Source organism: Balaenoptera acutorostrata, chromosome 1 (genome assembly GCF_949987535.1).
Source record: "Balaenoptera acutorostrata chromosome 1, mBalAcu1.1, whole genome shotgun sequence".
Taxonomy (NCBI): Eukaryota; Metazoa; Chordata; class Mammalia; order Artiodactyla; family Balaenopteridae; genus Balaenoptera; species Balaenoptera acutorostrata.
The window spans coordinates 112,873,097-112,884,171 of record NC_080064.1 but is presented as its reverse complement, the minus strand read 5'-3'; the positions used below and the strand labels follow the sequence as shown (position 1 = coordinate 112,884,171).

General features: G+C 45.1%; 1 protein-coding gene across 2 annotated transcripts in view; it reads left to right on the top strand.

The window, feature by feature from the left end:
• Positions 1–2,042: 2,042 nt before the first annotated feature.
• Positions 2,043–11,075, top strand: part of GATAD2B (GATA zinc finger domain containing 2B) — an 85,400-nt gene continuing 76,367 nt past the window's right edge. For both annotated transcript variants that reach the window (XM_057543255.1, XM_057543259.1), the window contains exon 1: positions 2,043–2,280. The gene's annotated coding sequence lies outside the window, so the exon portion shown is untranslated. The remainder of the gene's footprint in view (positions 2,281–11,075) is intronic.

Genomic DNA, 11,075 nt, shown 5'->3' with positions numbered 1-11,075 from the left:
CATAATAGGTCTTGTATCGTGTGTGAAATAACCAAGCCAGTGAAGGAATTAAAATGACATAATTTTCAGTGTGGTATAAGACAGGTACTACAGGTAGAATAACAATCGAAGCTGAATTTTGAACTAAGAGGGTGGAATTGTTGGAAAAGTGAGGAAAATTCTCATAATAGTTAATATTATGTTTACCGAGTACTTACTATGTGCTTAGCACTATCCTGAGCTTTTGTTTTTAAAAATATTTATTTATTTGCAGGTCTTAGTTGCAGCAGGCGGGCTCCTTAGTTGCAGCACATGGGCTCCTTAGTGGCGACTCGCGGGCTCCTTAGTTGTGGCATGCGAACTCTTAGTTGCAGCATGCACGTGGGATCTAGTTCCCTGACCAGGGATCGAACCCAGGCCCCCTGCATTGGGAGCGTGGAGTCTTACTCTGCGCCACCAGGGAAGTACCCCTCTGAACATTTAAAATGTATATTTTATAATCCTCACCATTACCCTATGAACTAAGGTACTCATCAAGCATTCCCATGTTAAAGATAGGGAAACTAGGGCATAGAGACTAGAGGTTAAGTAACTTGCACCCAAATCACACAACTGGTAAGAGATCCAAACCCAGACAGTTGGACTCCAGAGACCATGTTCTTGGAAAGAGAAGGTGTTTTACCCACTTTAGAATTGGGGCATGCCTCTGCACGTGTGTGTGTTCGGGGGCCCACCTGTATTTTTGTGGACATGTCCTTCATTAGTTTCATTTCTGTTGCACAGCATGACTTCTAAATGATTCGAAAAACACATTCTAGTGCTTCTGGAACCAGTTATTTCTGGGTTCAAACCACTGCTTAGTCACTAATTAGCTGTCTGACCTTTTCAAGTTCCTTAGCCTCTCTGAACCTGTTTCTTGATCTACCTGGATTCAAATTTCAGCTCTGCCACTTACCATGTGTAACTTTGGGCAAGTCATTTGATCTGTACCTCATTTTCCTCATCTGTAAAATGGGGATAACAGCATCTACCCCACAGAGTTATGAGTTATAAATAAAATAACCCACGCATAGCTCTTAAAAGAATAAATAAGGATGCATATATAGAACAGTGCCTCAGTCTCTTTTCCCAAAACGTTAGCTATTATTATTCCTTCAACACACTGACTCTGATACTTGGTCCCTATCCTCAGATGCTCAAGAACAATACTTGTGGTAAGTGCTCGAGAAACGCTGAGAGTTTAGGTGGGCCTAACTGCTTTGGGGAAGTAGGGAGGCTAGCAGGAGTTGGGCCTTGAGTTAGGTGAAGTCGGTGGAGTGGGAGGCTGTTTCCCTCACTGTGAACCTGACCAGACCAAGAGATCCCGAGGGAAGGAGCTGCGAGGGCTCTGCACGGCGTAATTTCTCAGCAATTTGGCTAGCTGCCTTTTTTTCTCCTGTCGTGGTTCAGTCACGACAGGGCCGTGCTGGGATACAATGAAGACCAGGAAGCTCAAGGCCTTTGGCAGACGGAGACAGGCCACGCCCCAAATAGACTGCAAGGCCCGAGCGCCTCAAGCTACTTCTATCGTGAAATTTCTGGATTCTGTCGCGATGAAACACCACCCAACACAGAGCCCAGCGCTGTTCGCCAGTCTCCATCTTTAGAATTGGAAGAACGAGAGCAGGCCAAAGGGGAATCCCGGTTTTGGGATACTGGGGTACGGCGGCTGCCTGGGGACCAAAACGTCTCTAAGGTAAAGTTGCAGCCTGAAGCGATTTTTTGACCCCCGACACTTAATGGGCTGCTGAAGACCCGGATGTGTCTGGGACTGGCCGAGGTACCCATTAACGCGCCCCCGCTAGACCATCCCCCTCCTCCGTTTACGATTGGATCTTAAGTACGCCAATCCTCACTTCTCCAGCCACTCACTCTTCAAGGGTGGGGTGTAGCCCCGGCATCCCGTCTTCTATTGGTGTGGCCGAGAAGAGGAGGGCGGGGAGGCCGGCTCAGGTCGCCCAATGGGCGTCGTGGCGTGTGGGGAAGGCGGAGTCGAGGCGCTTGGCAGCTGCCCAATCAGCGTCCTTGTTTGTGTGGTGCCGCCGCCGCCGGTGCAGCCGCCGCCGCCGCCGCTGCCCCCGTCTGTACCGCAGTGTCTGCTCCGCCCGCCCGCCCGGGTCCGGCCCGCCCCCCTCTCCCACCCCCGCCCCCGGTCCCGTCAGCGGGGTCCGGAACCTACTGTGCCGTCGCCTCTTCCTTTTTCGACGCCGCCGCCGCCGCCTGAGGAGGCGAGCTAGCCGGGAGTTACACCGCCACCGCCAGGTGAGGAGCTTTGGCCTAGGCCAGCCTGGCCGCCCGCCCGCCCGGGGGCGGTGAGGAGCGAGGAAGGGAGGGAGGCTGGGAGGAGGCGGTGGTGGCGGAGGTGGGGGAAGGGAAAGGTGGAGGGGCGGGGGGAGGGGAAGCGCCCGCGAGCCGACGCCCGCCCGCGCGCCCCCGCCTTGCGTCCCCCTCCCCCCACCCCGGCACCGCGCGCCCCCGCCTCGCGCTCCCCCTTCACCTCATCCCCTCCCCCCGCTCCGCGCGCGCGCCCCGGTCTTTCACTTCGGCCTCGCGCGCCCCCAGCTCGTGTCCCTTCATTTCTTCTCCTTTTACTCTTTCTCCCCTCCCTCGCGCCCCGTTTCCCCCGCCTTCCCCGCTTTCACTCACTGCCTCAGGCCCGCCATGCTCCCCTCCTTCCTCTCTAGCGCGCCCCCCCTTAACTCTCTCCACCCCCAGTGGTGCCCTCAGGGTGCGGGGGCCGCTCCCTGCTCTCAGTCTTGTGTTTGCTCTCGGTTGGGACAAATGGGGGATCCTTAAGGGTGAAGGAAGCACGGGATGATTACCTTTCTTTAGGCGAAGGGATCTGGAACGCAGAACCTTACTCCTTTATTTCATCGTCCACCGTTCCCTCGTCCTCCCTTAGAAGGGAATTGTCTAAGCCTGTGTGGGTACTTGTCTTCTCTAGGGACTAAACTACCCCTTTCTTCAGCTGGGCTTCTGGGACCCACTGGATCTGTATCCCAGTTCAGTGCCTGAGGGTCGATGGAACTAGAACTTACCTTTTCCTAAACCAAATCCGGACTTAGAGTACTTTTTGCCTCCCAGCTCTCAATTACACTAAGGAGCTAGCCACTCCTATGAGTGCAGAGCTTTCGGTGCCATTCGCCGGCCCAGGCACTTTCCACCTTCATAAAGGTATGGTAGCCTCTTTGGATTCTTCCCTAGCATCAACTTCCCTCCACACACAAGGTGTTAGTTCATAGGGCTGGCACTGAAGTGGAGATGGAGGCATTGATGGTGGGTGGGTGGCATGTGGATGCTAACTGAGCTAGCTATCAGCCTCTTCTGCTGCTGTCATCTGGAGAATCAGGTAGCCTTCCGAGAACCAGTTTTCTCATTTCTGATAAGTGATTATTTAGAGGGCTTTTGTGTGCGTGTGAAGGAGCTGGGAGATGCTTAACGTAGTGTGTTTAAGCAAAGGAAAAGAGCAGTGCTTTCAGGCCAGACTGAAAGAGAGATTTGAACTTGCAGCAGCTGGAGTAAAAGCCGGTTTAACAGATCTATGTTGGGAGAAGAGCTGATGCTTTTGAGTTTTTAAAACATTTTTCTCTCAAAATTTTTTTATAAAAAGACAATGCATGCATGTGATACAAAGTGAAAAGAAGTCTCTCTCTTTCTCACCTGTGTCCTCCAGCCATCCAGTCTCCGTCCCAGTACAGATGACTTCTGATTGTTTTCTTGCAGCAGCGTGCTGTCTATATGTTGTTGTCTGTATGTTGGAGATTATCCTATTTGGGAGTTTAGTGCTAACTTTAATGCTCCTTCTTTGATACACTGACTTAAACTCTTCCTTGAGATAACCATTTGGATTCATATTTTTGGTCTTGGAGCAGTCTCCGTAGAGTATTGTCCTGGAGTAGCATTTCTGTTGGTGCTTGGTTGGGAAAGAGGCTACTGCTGGAGCTGGTAAAGGTGGTGCTATGGACAGGCTTAATATACTTTGAGGGAAGGCCCACACCTGTTGGAAATGGTGCTGCTTTTTTGTGACTGATATTCAGTCTCTGAGTGTTTTGGAATGGGCTGTGTCAAGAATAGTCTCTCCTTGGGCTTTTTAAGCAGATGGGCTGTATAAATAACGAGTTAATGGGAGTACTGATTTGGTAGTACTGTGTTCCGTTTTAAGAGGAATATAGTTTTTTAGTCTAGTGGCAGTGGTAGTCATCATGGTAAGGAATGAAGTAGATAAGTATTAATTAGCAGGAATCAGAAGGCTGGACCTTTAGGCTGAGTGACCCAGTTTGAGAAGAGGTGAGGCTTATGGACTTTTGTCCTGCTTATTCCTGACTTGAGAACACTTTCGATGAGGTGAGAGTGATGAGTAGCTGACAGCAGCATCCATCTTTATGACACTGTGGTTTGCCTTCCCTGCCTATGTGTGATGTCTGTTAACTTCCTGTTTAGAGGCAGTCCCAGTAGGGTCTGAATAGAGGCTACATTCAAATACTTGTCTAGGAACAACGTTAACCAGGTTCCCTGATCAGCACTTCAGATGTAAGTTATGGCAGTAACTTTTACTGCTGTGTTTAGCGTAAGGCCATAGGGTGGTGGGGAAGGGAAACGTGAGAATTCTGTTCTGAATTTCATAGTCTTAAAGTACATTCAAAAGTCTGTGTGCTGGCTGCCTCCCCTTTTTTGGACTAATGTCTCTCCTTACCACCCACTGCCCCCACCTTTTTTTTTTTTTTTTTTTTTCCTGCTGGGCCTGGCCAGATCTCCAGGTTGGGTTTTGTTTAGAGAACAGCAGTGTGGAAGAGTCAGTGTGTCAATAATAGTATCCTAATCTTCTGCTGGGACCTCTGGATTAAGCCTTATCTTGTATGTTGTATGTAAACTAGGCCTGTTGTTATTCTAACTTAATTTTATTTATTTTTGGCTGTGTTGGGTCTTCCTTGCTGTGTGCAGGCTTTCTCTAGTTGCGGAGAGCCGGGGCTACTCTTTGTTGCAGTGCGCAGGCTTCTCATTGCGGTGGCTTCTCTTGTTGCGGAGCACAGGCTCTAGGCGCGTGGGCTTCAGTAGTTGTGGCACGTGGGCTCTAGAGTGCAGGCTCAGTAGTTGTGGTGCATGGGTGTAGTTGCTCCGAGGCATGTGGGATCTTCCTGGACCAGGGCTCGAGCCCGTGTTCCCTGCATTGGCAGGTGGATTCTTAACCACTGCGCCACCAGGGATGTCCCTCTTGTTTCAATTTACTGATTCTTCCTTCCTTCCTTACCTCCCCCACCCATCAAGCTGAAGGTGCATATTTAGGGGAACAGCAGCTGTGCTGTCCTGGTTTCTAGACTCAGGAGCATATTCCATGTTAGCCACCTCGTTGGGAGTCATGCTGACAAGTAGCCCCTCTGCACTCAGCTCAGGATGCTCATTTAGTTCATTGAGAAAAGCCAAACCAGCTTTGGTTGATTAAAACAATTGCTAGAGAAATCATGATTTGAGCCATACTGCAACTGAAGGACTTTCTTCTCCAGACCACTTGCAGTACTTAAAGCTCTGCTTCATTACATATTAAGGCACAATAGCCAGGCATTTTCTGAGACAGTTTAGAGGGGAAGAAAAAAAAAGACAGTCAGATTGACTATAAATCTAGTCCTGGCATAAAGCTGTTCACCTCTTGCTCAGGAAAAATCCAGCCTATCAGGCAGTGCCACACAAAGTTGCAGTTCTCTTGCATTGGCTAAGCCTGAGAAAGGATACATAAGGAAGTTCAGTTTCTGTTGAAAAGAACTGGCTTTGTGGGGGAAAGCTTCTATTAGCCATATAGTTTGTTTTATCTTCAGTAATCCCTGTGATGTTTTTTCTGTAGGTACTGGTTGGGGATTTTGGTGGCTCCAGAGTCCATGAAGCAGAGAGCCTCCTATATTTGCGTAGTAGTGATGAAAGCCTCTGAAGAGTAGATTTGATTTGAAATGCTCCCTCTTCATGTTCCATCTTTTACCTTTTCTTTTATGGATATATGAAATATCCCTATACAGTTTGAGTTTATTCAGTAGGAAAAGAGTGACCTAGGATCATTAAGGGCTTAACCAGTCTGATATACTTCTAGATGGTTACTCAGTAATGTTTGATGTTTCCCTCAAAATCCTCTGGTCTTTGCTGTAAGTTGCCATCAACTGGCAAGACGCTATCAAGAGTTCTGGGTTGTAGTACCAAAAGCAACAGATGAATGAGGACACATATTTTGTTAATTTTGAGGTATGAAATGGTCAAATCCCAGACCTCAAAGAGTCGCCATAATTGTAGAAGCTTCTTTGACTACATGTGAACTTAATTGTTATTAAAACTATTAAGGAAAATGACAATACTTTGGCATTCTGAGCCATTCTCTTGTTTTTTTTTCACATCTGGCTAGTATACATTTTTAAAAGTAATTCAGGTTATCGTTACTTGAACCTGAAAGTCATGCTTTAAGCCTCCTAATAAAGCTTTCTTGATCTTGTCTCATTTACGGGGAAGGTGGAGTTTGTAATCTCCCCAAAAATAGGCTGGAATATTAGGATTTAGATTAGACTTTAAGATTAGTAAATTCTCATTATGGTTGTGAAGGATTAGAAATGTTAATTGGAGAGGTTGTGCATGTCTAACCTAGAAGGTATTTATAAAGTTAGCTTTTTGAGGATATTTAAATTCACACTTCCTTGGAGGGAGTTTGTGGGCTAATAAGTGGCAAGTTGGAATAACAGAACACAAGCGTAGAGAGTCTAGAAATCCCGGGTCAAATCCTAGCTTTACCATTTATTAGATACAGGATTTTGGGTAAGCCTCCTAAATTTTTTTTTTTTTTTTGGCCACGTGGCTTGTGGGATCGAACCCAGGCCCTCAGCAGTGAAAGCACGGAGTCCTAACCACCGGACCGCCAGGGAATTCCCAAGCCTCCAAATTTTTGAACTCCCGTTTCTTGCACAGTAAAAGCCAGTCTTTACAGTGGGCTCTAAGGTCTTACGTGATCTGCCTCTCCCTACTCTTCTCTTTTTGATCTCCTGTCATCCTCCCTTTTGCTCACTCCATTCCAGCCACGTTGACTTGTTCCTTAAGTGCATCAGCCACACTCTTTATCTCAGGACCTTTGCACTAGTTATTCCCTCTAGTGGGAAATAGCTAGTTTTTTCCACAGAGATAATACAAATGACTAATTTTCTTACCTTCTTCAATCAAGCCTTTGTTAAAAGGCACCTTTTCAATGAGACTTTATCCTACCCCTATTTAAAATTTCACCTTCAACTTCCACTCCTCACTGGTAATCCTTCTCTGTTCTTTCTTTTTCATATAGCACTTACAGCTTTCTAACGTACTTATTTGTTACATTTATTGCTTATTGATTCCCCTGGTATGATGGAAGGTCTATGAAGGCATGGATTTACTTTGGTGTTTTGTTTAATGCCTAGTGCAGTGTTTGGCATATAGTTAATACTCAATAACTATTTCTTGATCAAATAGGAATAATAATTTTCCCTAACCTCGTATTTGTTTATAACAAAACTATGAAATGTGGTAAGCATGATACAGGATATTAAAATGTTTTTTGAACTTTGAAGCATTATACAAATAATGGTAAAATGATTGCCTTCCCATTGAAATGGTAAATAATACTTGATTATGGAAAAAAATCTTCATATATATTCACATATATTATCACATTTCCTAAACTCCAGCGCTCTGTTTCCAGTTGTCTACTTTGTGCTAGACGTATCCATCTCTGTATTCCATTGGTACCTCAAGCTCAACGTTTTCATCATCTATTCCCCTTTTGTGATTCATTGAGTCACCTAAGCCAGAAATGAGAGCATCATTGTCAATTCTCTCTCTCTCCCTTATCCATTACTTTCCAAATATTTCTGAATCTATACCTTTTTTCTGTATCTCCATTGCGGGTCTCCTAATTCAGGACCACAGCAACTCTTATTTGGAATATTGCCATGATCTCTTACAGTTCTGTTTGTTTTTAGTCTTGTTTCCTTTTAAACTCTCAATCATATTCTCTTCAAAATAGTCTAATGGAGATCTGATTATTCTACTTCCCCTTCTCAAAGGTATTCAATAGTTTCCAATCATTTAAAGGTACTCTGCATAATATCAAAGCCCCTTTGTAAATCTTGACCTTTGTTTTTCTATCCAGCCTTACTTTCCTCCCTTTACAGTTTATACATGAGCAAATACAGTTCTTTTTTTTTTTTAATTTATTAATTAATTTATTTTTGGCTGCGTTGGGTCTTCATTGCTGTGTGCGGGCTTTCTCTAGTTGCGGTGAGCGGGGGCTACTCTTCGTTGCGGTGTGTGGGTTGCTCATTGTGGTGGCTTCTCTTGTTGTAGAGCACGGGCTCTTGGCACACGGGCTCAGTAGTTGTGGCTTGCACGCTCTAGAGAGCAGGCTCAGCAGCTGTGGTGCATGGGCTTAGTTGCTCCGCGGCATGTGGGATCTTCCCGGACCAGGGCTCAAACCCGTGTCCCCTGCACTGACAGGCGGACTCCCAACCACTGTGCCACCAGGGAAGTCCTGCAAATACAGTTCTTTTAGTTCCCAGATCAGCTTCCAAATTTCATCTCAAATGCTGCTGTCTCTGGGAAGCCTTCCTTTACTTGCCCGAAGAGACTTAGATAAACTTTCTTCTTTGATCTCACTCTAATTTATAAATATTGCTTGTCTCCCCACAATGGTCTGACAACATTCTGAAATAAAGAGATACCATGTCTTTTTACTTTTGTGTCTCCAGTGCCTAGCATGGTGCCTGTCACCCAAAAAGTGTTTTAAAATATGAATAATTCTGTGGGTTGAGAAAATGCTGTGTACATTTAGAAGATGCCCTATTTGTTATGTTCTGGGAGCAGAAGAACAAGTTTGGAGTCTTGGTTCTATTTATCATCTGTGTGACCTTGGTTGAGTCACTTGAAGTCTCCAAACCATAGTTTTCTCAGCGTAGAAACGAGGATCAGTAGCTGCTTTATCTGTTTCACTAGGTCTCTTTGTCAGTCAAATGAGATTATGCATGTAAAGATGTTTTATAAGCTAAAACATTGTACAGTTGTTAGTTATTATGTGCTGACACAAGCTGAGCTTTTCTCACAACTCATTTTTTCTTGTTTATATTCATGTAAGGCCCTTTTTATCACTGAAACCATAAATACTCTTCTACAACATGTGTTTGTTCATATCCATTTTTATCAGTAGGTGTAGTGTGTTCCTGTATATCATTCTTTTTTTTTTTTTTAAATACTATTTATTTGGTTGCACCGGGTCCTGGTTGCGGCAGGCGGTCTCCTTAGTTGTGGCTCGCCAGCTCCTTAGTTGTGGCTCGCCAGCTCCTTAGTTGTGGCACTCGAACTCTTAGTTGTGGCATGCATGTGGGATCTAGTTCCCTGACCAGAGACTGAACCCGGGCATCCTGCATTGGGAGCGCACAGTCTTATGCACTGTACCACCAGGCAAGTCCCCCATATCATCTTAAATGTGGCAAATTTAAAGGCTTTGTCAGTAGTCCAGTGGATTAAAAAGTTTGCAAAATCCTGAGAAATTACACTTCTCAGGGAGTATTTCAGTCATGGATTCTGTAATTTTTCCCTCAGATTTTTAAAAATTGCATTTTTGCAACTTTTGGAACTCGAAGGGAATTTTTATTATTTATTTATTTATTTAATTTATTTAATTTATTTTTGGCTGCGTTGGGTGTTTGTTGCACAGGGGCTTTCTTTAGTTGCAGCGAGCGGGGGCTACTGTTCATTGCAGTGCACGGGCTTCTCATTGCAGTGGCTTCTCTTGTTGCAGAGCACGGGCCCTAGGCATGCCGGCTTCAGCAGTTGTGGCACACGGGCTCAGTAGTTGTGGCTCGTGGGCTCTAGAGCTCAGGCTCAGTAGTTGTGGCTCATGGGCTTAGTTGCTCTGCGGCATGTGGGATCTTCCTGGACCAGGGCTCGAACCGTGTCCCCTGCATTGGCAGGCAGATTCTTAACCACTGCGCCACCAGGGAAGTCCCTGAAGGGAATTTTAAAAATGTAAATATAAACTCATTTGTTGAGCACTTTCTTTGTGTAAGGCTTTATGCTATTTAAATTCTTACAGTAACTCTGTGAGGGAGATATTATGATCATTTTACAGATGAGAAAACTCAATTCCCAGGGAGGTTGTCATTTTGCTAGAATCTCAAAAATTAATGAAAGTGGTGAATCCAGTATTTGAACAACTCTGCCTGACTCCAAAAGTTGTGATCTTACCATTCTCCTAACGCTTCTCATAGAGTTTTGTTTTGCCTTTACAAAAACAAAACAAACAAAAGAAAGATAGTTTTCCTCAATATTAATAGGTCTTATATGAAAATATAATGTGGTCAAATAGGGTTTTGAAAAATTCTGCGTTAAGGCAGATTTCTTTACAACATAATGTCCCGGAGCCTTGCGTGTCTAAATATACACTGTGTATTAGGAGTGGTAAAAGAAAGGCTAAAGGATGCAAAGCTTCTGGAAATTATTTGACCATGAAAGAGCATCTCTTCGAGAAGACAGTACTGCACCTTGATATTTTGCTTCCCTGTAGTTCTTCATGGGTGGTGGTTGTTTTTTTTTAAGGGTTGTCACTCTTGAATGAGGGAATTGACTGCTTTCGTGTGCTGGTTTTTCAGAGAACTAGTGTGGTGGCATTAGACTACATATATTTTAGAAACTTCACTGGTTCGGAGGCTGCAGTTTTTTTCCTTATGAATTTTCTAAGGCAAATGGCACAGCTCATCCAGCTTGGCCCTCACCTTCAATGAGTTCTCAGGAGGATAACTGTTACTGAGCTGCTGCCCCCACCTTCTTTCATCTAACGTTCTAGGAAGCAGGAGAGTAAGGTTTCAGCTTTGTGAGTGAGCAGAATCCCTTGAGCCAGGAGCAAGAAACCCTTCCTTTCTGTAAAGATGGCAGTATCACACTAAGGAATCTGTAAAGCCCCCCATTCTTTCTCTTCTGTGAATCATGCAGACAGACCTGGGGATCAGAGGCAAGAAGGAACAATACCTTTGATTTTTTTCAGTCCTTTAAAGATGATACATTAGTCT